We start from the raw sequence: 11140 nt of genomic DNA, 5'->3' as shown, positions 1-11140 counted from the left end.
TCCAAAAATCGCGGTCCCATTCAAATCGGAGGCGGACACCTCAAGAGGTTCCTTTGTTAGACTTGTTTGAGGTCGACGATTCCAAATCTGAAGTCCACTTTGAGCGACGGTGCCACTATCATCGAGAACTGACGTCTTTCTCCAGGACAATGGTACAACGAGGCTCAATTTTGAAGCCATTTTTGTGCTCAGCGACTTCAAATTAGTCATAAATCGCCAAGAAAAATGTAAAACTTGATAACTCTCTCTGACTCAATTTTGAGTCCGAAAAGGGGCAACTTCAAGTAGAAGGAGGTCCTATGCGGAGAATCTGATACCAGAAATAGATTCACCGTTACGAAAAATCCTCACGACCGACAATTCCATTCCATTCGACCCAAATTTTCACGATTCATTTTTTGGGGAAATGCACTTCGTATTTATGGAAAACTGGTTAGGCAATTTTATTAACGCTGACTGTTGCGGTCAAACATTTTCGATCAATTGTTTTTAACTGTTTTTCGCGCATTTTTGACAACTTTTATTGTAATTTCATCGTTTTTTTGGAAATTTACTGCATTTATTTGACACATTTTATCGAATTTTGCTAAGATTTCATCATTGTTTTATGTTAATTTACAGTGATTTTGATACTTTTTCGAGTACATATCTTTATATTATTTCAACACATTTTCAACGCCTTTTTTTTTTTTTTTTTTTTTTTTAGCCATTTTCGACAACATTTCAATACTCACTGATAATTTTTAGTGATTTTAATATCGACACAGAATCTCAAATACTTTCATTCGGAACTGGGCCATTTTTCCCAGTGCAGGTTGAGTAACGACAGGAGCGAAAAAATCCACTTTTTTCGAAAATTCTTCTTCTTGAAGGCCTTAGGGCCTTAGATCTCTTCTCCAAGGGCACCTTGGAAACTGAAATTTTTTGTGAGTAACTTCCAACTCAAAATGAAGGTCTCTGCTGATGAGGTGAAAATCCACTGAGAGGTGAAAATCCACTGACTTTTTTTTTTTTGAAATGATCCATCCTAATGTTCATATCGATGCAAGTTGCAATAAAAAAAAAATGCAACCCCTCCTCTATTTCACCCTACAATTTTTATCTATCTCAATTTTGATATTTTCTGAATTTTTTAGAATTTATTTTACAGTCAGTCTAGAGGTACTAGCGCTTTTTCATCTCAAAATTAAAGCCATCGAGTCTCATCTTTACCATCTCCTTATGTCTTCTCCTCACCGAAATCATTCCCTCACAAAAGTTCATTCGTAATGCTCAAAGATTTTTCGTAAGGACCCGCGAAAGCATGCTCACAAATATCGAAAAATTGCCGTAAGAAACTGAAAAAAATTAATTTTGAAAAAAAATGGACCTTTGTTTGGCAAGCTTTAAAACAAAAAGAGGACTTTTTAGGCAGGCAGAGCAAAAATCAATGCTTTTTAGACAAAAAGCGCATACGAGTAGGTACATGGAAATGTTGACAAAAATTCCATCTAATCAGATAGATGCCTAAAAGCATTGATGAGATGAAATCTGTTTACACTCTTGATAGGATGCTATGGAGGAACCTGATTGGATTGATTTGATTTGAACAAACATGGTCTGATCAGATCAAGACATTCTTCGATGCAATTACGTCTCAGTAGGATTCAATCAGATGTATGTTTATTCACGTGTAGCAGAGCCAATGATACTTGAAAGATTTTCTTTAGCCAAGTATCTGTTTAAATCAATTTATACAGTACCTGTTTTGTACCTATTGATAATTTGTGAGCATATCCAGAAAATATAAGGCAATCTTCAATATTTTGTCACCTTCAAGTAGTCATTATAAAGATCTGCATGGAATTTTAATTATACATATATGTACCTATGTACCTATTAACCTATTTTCAATAAAATAATGACACGTTAAGAAGTTCAGATTCAATCAATGTATTAAAATACACAAATAACTACTCGTTTGTAATAAGGACAAAAGAGTAATTTTCTTCGTACATATTTACGAGTTATGCACCAGATTTAGCTTTACCAGCTTTAGCTTCACCAGCTTTAGGTTTTTTTCTTAATGACTCGTATCTCGCAGACACTGCACTAGCTGTTGCACTAGCTGCCTCTTTTACTTTTTTGACAACTTTCCCAGCAATTTCTTTTCCTCTAGCCGTATACGTTTTTTTTACCGGTGGTTTTGCGGCCGGGGGATCGTCGACAGCTCTAGCAGCCAGATCAGCAGAATAATTCGCATATTCAGATTCTTCGAACGATTGTGACTCAAAACCAGACACATCTTGTGTGGGCATTGCCTCCGTGTACGAGGACACCTTCGAAATAAATATTTATTTTATTAAACAAAATCTCAACGTTCAATTTTTTACATTCGTAAAAAATGTGAAATTATAAGTAATCATAATTTAAACAAAATTCATTCGATTCAATCGTGATTTTTATCCACATTTGAATAGTTAATCGAAGATTAAATATGAATAGGTAACGAATTAACTTTTGAAATTCTTTGGAGACATATCGCATGTCAAAATTCAAACAAGCCAGGTTTTGGGTTTAGGCACTGCAATTTTGCTCAACATTTTTTGTAGATTTCTCACATTAGAAAAAAAAAGAAAAAATCACCACATTGGTTTCCCAAGTTTTTTGGGGGCTGGTGTAGTGAGGCGTTTTTTTGGGGGCAATTGAAATTCCTCGAATCATAATTTTCAAATTTGGAGTCTTAATTGTTCGTGACTGAAACTGGGGAAATATATTGGAATTTGATGGTACTGAAATTTTTTACTTATAGTCATTATTTCCAACTTGAAGAAATCCAAAAAAAATATCATATTATGGTTTTGGATATTTTTCTCGATTTTTTAAAATTTAAAAATCGACCATTTTCTGGGAAATTTGAGTTTTGAATAAGGAAAAATATCATTTCTGTAATTGGATAAATATTTTGAAACGCAGTGATAACAATTTCGGTCGAATTTAAAAAGCGAAAATTTTTTATAAGATTTTATGGCCATTTCATCCCTTAATTTTGGAATTACAGCTCAAAAAAAAATTAGCTTCCAATAAAAAAAAGCTCAATATCGAACTCGAGGATTCCCCTTTGAGCCCCACAAATTTCCAAAATGGGTCAAAAACATTAAAAAACTCTTACGATACAATTGAAAAAATCGATTGCAAACAATCAAATATCAAGGTGTTTCTGCTTACCTGCAATAGCACCACCACAAGTAGGCCTAATGAAGAAAAAACGAACGTAGACGCCATTTTCGCAAGAACACAATAAACGAAATTTTACCATCGGCTTAATTTCTTATATAGGCGAAAAAGTACGTCGAAAAATTTCCATCTTTATGATGAATTTCGACATTATGTCATTAAAACTATCATAAATGTCTCTATATCGTAAAATTTATTTTCTCGGGTTTTCCACCTAAATTCAACTTTCATGCGGTACAAACTTTTGTCGGTGAATTCATCAATTGCCAGATGTCTGAAAAAACGAAAAGATCAAAAAAGTTGTCACGTCAGCGTACAAATCATCCGCAGTGAATCGAATATGTTATTTCAACGTTGAAAAAAATTTATTGCACATCAGATTCACGGCCATCATCAAGCAGTTGGAGTACAATGTGGTAGAACCGCTAGTGGAGAGCCAGCCTATCGTTCAGACCCCCGAGGAGATGCAAAAGCTAATTCAACAAATGACTGTAAAAACAGGAAGAAAGAAACTGGACCATTTTTCCCAAAACAGACTGGCGAAAAAACCGCGATTCTTTGAAAAATGCCCCTAATTAAGCATCCATATCTCCGCAACAGGGGCTCTTCTGGAGCTAACAGTATGGCTATTTGTCTTGACTGCACCGAACTGATTATCAAGCACGTTATCGAAATTCATTTTTCGTTTAATTTTATGGAGGGTGTTTATTTTTGGTCATTCTATAGTTTATTTCGACGGGGACAGTTGAACAGATTTTTCGTGAAATATTCTTGCAAAGTATCCAAGCTTTTGATTTTCAAAAAATGTGACATGATGAAAATGAGCTTTTGCGTAAAATTTTCTTACATATCTGTTGAAAAATTTGAAAAACCTCTTTCACTCGATAAAATAGAATAGGTAAATAATGAACCAAAACTAAGGAGTCCAATAATTGGAAAAAGAAAAAACTCTCTCCTTATTTTTAATGCTTTTTATTGCAAAGATCTTTTCAAAAAGTACAACTTTTCATCATCAGGCAAGAGCACTTAATGAACTAATACAAAGTGTGCATCTTAAAGTAAAGGTTGGGTGTGGTCACTCCTTTGGATGTGTCAGTATTCTGGCAACTGGTTTTTCTAGGGTCAAGTTGACTTCCGTTATTGTGTGTCCAGTTGCTATAATGTGGTCTCCTATTGCTGATTTTCCTTCAATATTGTATCTAGCTTTGTGCATGTTCCTTGTATCTGGTTATGATGTTTCTCTTAGTCTGTCCAATGTAAAGTTTGTCACAGCCACAGCATGTGATCTTATAGATTCCTGATTGGTCAGTTTTTGGGTCCTTGTCCTTGAGGCTTCCCAGTAGGGTTTTCAGTTCATGTTGATTAGTTGTGACAGGTTCTAGATTATTTTTCCTGAAGATCTGACAAAGTTTGTTGGTTATGACTGGGTAGTGGGTCAACTTGATGCTTCTATTGTCTGGTTTATCTCTTTGGAATGTGGTGATCTCTTTTAATCTTTGTTTGCTTATATGGTTTTTGATGAGGGTGTCAATGGTTCTGGTCTTGTATCCTAGATTGTTGGCTACTCTTTTAATGTGGTCAAATTCTCTCATTCTATTTCCTGGGCTCAAGGGTAGTGCACAACATCTATGGACCATGCTATTAAAAGCAGCCAGTTTTTGGCTCCAGGGCTGGTAAGAGTCAGCAGGAATGTAGTTGTTGGTGTGAGTAGGCTTCCTGTAGATGTCATATTCCAATTTGTTGTCTTTTCTTTCTGGTGATTAGGATGTCCAAGAATGGCAGTTGTTGGTTGTTTTCATATTCATAGGTGAACTTGATGGTTGCATATTTTGATTTTTTTGTGATGAGTTAATTTCACCGAGTGAAAGGGTTTTTTCAACTTTTTGAACGGATATGTAAAAATAAGGGTCAAATGGGTCAACTTTACCAATCAAAACTTTTTTTCCTGTTCTAAGTCGAAAAATCACATTTTTTTCGCAAACTTTAAATTTTTTAAAATCGACTTTGTGACAAGTTACCATCGCAATTTTTTAATATGTTGTTCAGCATGAACAGTTGTCCATAATATATTTTTTTTCAGAATTTTTGAGAGTTGGAACGATATGAAAACTACGTTTTGAAACTTTTTGAGCTAATTTTTTGTACGAAAAAAAGTGGCAACACCCTGATTTTTATGATATCACCAAAAAGCCTTTCAAAACCCCTAACTATGGGAAATAGTTCCATTTTGGTAGGTATCACGGTTATCGAGTAATCCACTGCAGAAATGGATGATATTTTAGATTCACTGAAAACTTTTGACAGTTTTGACAACCCCTGGCTGCCGTTAAAAATGGGCTACAGGGCTGCGATTTGCGCCATTGGTCATCCCTTCGGAAGGTCTTTCCACAGGAAAAATTTCAGAAAAATCACCGAACCCACCTACCACTTCTTGGTCCAATTGACGTGGAATGACCCATTAGCGATCCTATAGGACATTTAATGAAACTATTTATCATAACAATCAGCTGATTTATCAAAATAAACAAACTGTCAGATATTTTATCAACTCAGTGCATTCCTACATAAGAGACAATGTTCAACGTTCAACGCTCAACCAGAAGAAGATGCTCGGTTATTGGCTGGAATCATCAACCTAAACGCACAATGTCCAACCAAAACAAAATATTTTGAATTGGTTGAGAGTTGAGCGTTGAACATTGAACGTTGTTGCTTATGTAGGCGTGCACTTAGCGATCCCATGAGAAGTCTACCATAACTAATTTCAATATGATTAGTCAGCTGTTTTATCTTACCCTTATGGAGCATACTCAGTCAATAGGTCTTGTTTACCCATACATTTTTATGGCTTTATACAGATGAACTCAATCAGCTGATATAAATCTCTAGCTGATTTAGATTCCTCATCAGCTGAGAAGCTAGTGCACCCACCTTTTTCAGAATATAAACTCAGCCAACTCACTGATAAAATCAGATTCAGATCTCTTCTGGCTATCGAAGAATACTAATCTTCCTTAGTTAAAAGAGTTAGGGAGGTCTACCTTAACATAGGTGTAGAACTTCACTTATGTGTAGACCGCACTTCATTGATTCTCATTGTGGCTGCTTCTGTACCAATTTGAGATCTTTGGTTAGCCTGATTAGGGAAACCTACTTAAGCACTGGTGTTGATTTCCACCTTTGTGTAAGTCTCTCAATCTCATTGATTCCCACTGTAGCTACTTCTGTACCTATTTGAGATCTTTAGTTAGTCTGAACGTGTAAAGGTTAAAACCTTACCTAAATCTGGGACCTGTTCCCTTACAACTATTCGCGACTAAGTATAAGCCGTGTAAAGTTTGGTTAAGTAAGTATAATCCGTGTATAAACCACGTATTTCGTGTTTATAAAAACTTTGAATAAAAACTCAAAAACATTTCGTGTGTTCGTTTTCTTCCACTACATGCCCATTGAAAAATGTTCAAAAAATGTCTACACACATAAAATATTCAACATTTTTTTCTTTTTTTTTCAAATGAGAGGAGGGGGTGCTCTATACAAGATAGCCAACATCAATTTTTTCTTGAAAATGGAATTATGTAGAACAATTCTACTGTGGAAATGAGATAGTTTCAAAAAATTTTTCCTGACTTTGATTTAAGTATTCTAATTTTTTGTGATTTTTTTCAACTTTGAGGAGCTCCTTACTAGGGGCTAATAATGGTTTGAAAGGCCAGAGAAAGTTTTCTCTTGAGAAGGGGATTATTTAGAACAATGTTGATACAGAAACAAAGAATGTTCATGAATTAAATGTTTTTGTATTTTTTTTTCATTTTATCAATTAGGGGGCTGTCTTTTGCAGATAGGAAAAAAATAAAAAAATGAGATCAACAGAACAGGTTCGGAAATAAATTGTTTTGTTGATGGGAATGTTTTCGATAAATGGTGAAAATAATGCGACAATTTTACCGCGGTGACATTGAAGTGTAATTTTTCATGTACCTATACATTAGGTAGGAACATATCAGCTCATTTACTTTGATCATTATTCTCTTGGAACTTTATTTTTATATGCCACATGTCGGGCGATACAAAAGAAAAAATACATCCATAAATTTGAGTAAGTCAGAAACGTGTAAACTTATCAGATCGTTAAAAAATACCCAATCGGATCGTCGCACATGAGAAAGAATGATCCAATCATGGCCGTCCGGGGTCTCGTGGAATAGTATATTTTTTATGGTGTATTTAGGTAGGTACCGTACCTACGAAACATTATTGCACGCGATTGGTGCATTTTTCTCTCCCTCTCACTGGTTCTGGTTTCAAAAAAATTAATGTCAATTCATTCTCGTCCCTCATCCTCTTCTCTCACGCCATAAAATTCATTATTCAACGCGTACTGTACTTAGACAAACAACCACTTGGCTATCAGTTTTGGTCCTGTTTTCTTTTCATTCATATTTGCATGTGTTTGTGGCTGATATTGTGGTAAGTGACTGATTTTTTCAATTCGAGTTTTATATAGTTATTATGAGCGGTTATTATTACATTGCGGATTTGGTAATGAAGTCCTCTGTCCTTTCGAAGGTTGGAAAGGGACAAGAAATTACCAAATTTTTAACCGACTCATCTTTAAAAATTTCTCAATGCGTACCTATTTAAAATTTTTTTGCATGAACGATCTACCTACTAATCACGTTTATTACTTTTAGAAGCAGTTATTTAATTCGAGTAAGACATTTTTGTAATTTTCCAGGTTAATTTTATGAATAATACACATTTAAATTGGCTCGTTCGAGCGAAACAAGAGCGAAAGCGTTAAAAAGTTGATAGGTACCTCCTACCTAGGTCTAATCCAAGAGATGAAAATGAAAAAAATTAATAATTTCTATGTGCTTATTGGGTAAATTGATTTTCAAGTTTTAATATTTTGAACATTTTGTAGGATTCTTTTAGAAAAAGGTTTTAAAAGAATTGTGATTACTTTTGCTCCAAATTCTCAAAGTGGTGACTCCTGGTGAGAAAATAGTTCTTTATATTTAAAATTTTTAAAAAATTCGAGCTGCGATAAGCCTTTCAATTTTCAAAAATTTTAAAAAAATATAAATTCACTGTAAAGATTTTAAGTTCCAACACCTCTAAAAAGTCTCTTTAGAGTAAAATGTACTCTCATTATGATATTAGCCCTCTCCCTAGAAAACCAAGTTAACTCCTCATACGAGAATTATGAAGCAGGTGCAGCACCAGCAGCAGGAGCAGGTTTAGGAGTACCTTTCTTCAGTGTATATAATCTCTCAACATATTTCTTCAATTTTCCATTCCAAACCTTTTTGACATAATTTCCCGCCAATTGTAATGTTCTCCTACTTTGGCTGGAGCTGGTGCGGGTGGTTCACTATCACTGTCTGTGTTTTCTGTTTTCTCAAAAGAATACTCGTCCGATTCGAAATTGGAATTGGAAACATCAGCTATTGGCGCTGCCTCTGCCATTGGAGACTTAGCATTGATGTTCTTGAATCGAGTAACATACTTATCAAAATATGAGGGGCGTATGAAAAGTAAGTTTCCCACCCCCATAGAATCGGCTGAAATGAACTTTCTGGAGTGGGTGAGGTCTCATCTTGTAGCTGAAAGCCTCTAGTTTACGATTCTTCAAACCGCAATACTGTAAGTTTTTTTGTTTTAAAGTTATAGAAAATAATGTGACGTTGCTCTTTGAAAGTTGCCGCCAATTTCGAGGAACACTCATTAATTCACTTTTTTAACCATGAATCAAAATTCATCCATAAATAGTGGAAATTTGAGGTCCCAGAATAGGTGAGAATAGAATGCCATTCTCTCCTAGGTGATTGCGCCAATAATTATTCCCTAGGCAGTGAATAATTACCTTGTCCATGATAACTCAGGAAGGGGAAGAGTATAAATAATCTACCTGTCAATACATATAACATAGAATAGTATCAAACTGTAAATACACTTGTCTATAACTAGAACTACTAAAGTGGTTTATTTACAATAATCTACAACAAATGCATACATACAAACAAAATAATTAAGTAAACGTTATTTTGTCTAGGTGATGAGGCAAATTCTTGACACCTAGGTCTCATACACATAAATATAGGTACAGGGTGATCAGAAATATCGAGCACCCCTAAGAAAGTTTTTCATTAAAAATATAGGTTGGCAACGTGAAATGGATGCATATGATTGGTGGAATGTTATCTCTCCAGTCCAACAACCAATCATGTGCTATCATTATTATCATTCACTGTGACCAACCAAAGTATGTTAGTAGAAAACTTTTTTAGGGGTGCTTCATATTTCTGGGCACCGCGTCGACCGTATATAATGGACGAATAATTCAAATCGCAGGAAATGACGGCCACATTTTGGATGCAGAATCCTGGAAACGTTCTGCACATGCGCCAAACATGACGCTTACAGGGCATGGTGGAGAGAGAGACGATTCCCTGGTTCCTGGTTCAGCCCATGTTCAACCAGTAAACCGTCTCTCTCTCCACCAGCACCGTAAGCGTCATGTTTGGCGCATGAGCAGAACGTTTCCAGGATTCTGCATCCAAAATCTAGCCGTCACATTTTGTCATTTTTTCACCGTTGAATTATTTGTCCATTATATACGGTCAACGGGGCACCCTGTATAATGTACCTATAATATGTTATACCTTCTCAACCAGTTTCTAAATTTCTTAACGCATTACTTTGAAGTTTAAACATGGGCAATACTTCAATCTTAACTCAAATTGTGTTATTATTATACTATACTTAGTTAAACAAATTTACTTTAGGTATTTGATTTTTATTTTAATTACAATATATAATCAAGGGAGGTAACCACACCAATAATTATGCTGAGTCTACAATGCGTATACAGTATACTCAAAGAAAAGATTTTCCATAGGAAACGTGCGTTCCACGCGTTCCACGGCAGAAACGCGTGAAGTGATTCTTCATCCTGAATGTTGTTTCTGATTGGCTGAATGGCACTACTTCAGTAGAAAAAAAAACTTGCCTAAGGCAATCGAATATAATAATAATGGTAAAACATGACCTCAGTGAATAGGAATAAATTAAAACTAAAACAAGTTTTAAACTGATGAAACCTACCTAAAATAAAAATGTCATACTTCTAGCCGCACCACTGATTTTTTTTTTGTTGAAAATTTATACCAGATTGTGCTGATATAATCTCCCCAATTAGAAAGGTTTTGTGTCTGGGGTTTCTCTTGTGTTGATTGATTTACTCTTGGTATTTGCCTTCTGTAGTAAAGAAACATTGTTGAACTTAGTTTCAACAATTACAAAAATATTTTAACCGACAATTGACGCTCGTTCAAGTTTGAAAATATAGCTAAACATTTCATGATTGCGTGTAATCTTCCATATGTTGACGATTTTTATGTAAAATTAGCCGTACAATCAGGGGTGCTAACCGTAACCGCAAAAAACCGAAAACCGTAACCGAAACCCAAACAAGAACCTAATTTTAGCCATTTTCAAACCCTAACTGAAAACAAAAACCAAAATTTCATAAGTTTTTTAAAAACCCTAAAAAACCATAACAATAATAATGAAGCAGAGTGTGTGAAACCGAAACCTAAACCGATATAATTTATTTCGGTTTTTTTCGGTTTTCGGTTTGGGTTTTTTCAGTTTTTTCAATTTTTTTGGGGGGATTTTTTCACATTTTCGACTTTTGAGACTCGAAAACCGGGGAAATTGATAAATTTAATGAACCTATCAAATTGGGTCCTTGACTGTTGTTGTTGACTTGTTGCTTTTTGGGTTGTTAAATCGCTTTGTGTTTTGAGATTGAGAAATTTTGAAGAAATTTTTAAAAAATACGTAAACCGAAACCAAAACCGAAATTTTTGTAAATAAAACCAAAACCCAAACCGAAACTGAAATTTTGAATTTTAAA

At 34.9% G+C, this 11140-nt stretch overlaps 1 long non-coding RNA gene across 1 annotated transcript; it reads right to left on the bottom strand.

Annotated features, from left to right (window-relative positions):
• Positions 1–1916: 1916 nt before the first annotated feature.
• Positions 1917–3345, bottom strand: LOC135847657 (uncharacterized). Its single transcript, XR_010559213.1, has 2 exons — positions 3208–3345; positions 1917–2318 (listed from the first exon to the last, which is right to left on the bottom strand). It is a non-coding gene; the product is annotated as an uncharacterized LOC135847657 (long non-coding RNA).
• Between the last annotated feature and the right edge of the window lie 7795 nt (positions 3346–11140).

This window comes from Planococcus citri, chromosome 5 (assembly GCF_950023065.1).
Source record: "Planococcus citri chromosome 5, ihPlaCitr1.1, whole genome shotgun sequence".
Taxonomy (NCBI): domain Eukaryota; kingdom Metazoa; phylum Arthropoda; class Insecta; order Hemiptera; family Pseudococcidae; genus Planococcus; species Planococcus citri.
This window is presented reverse-complemented; position numbering and strand designations above follow the sequence as displayed.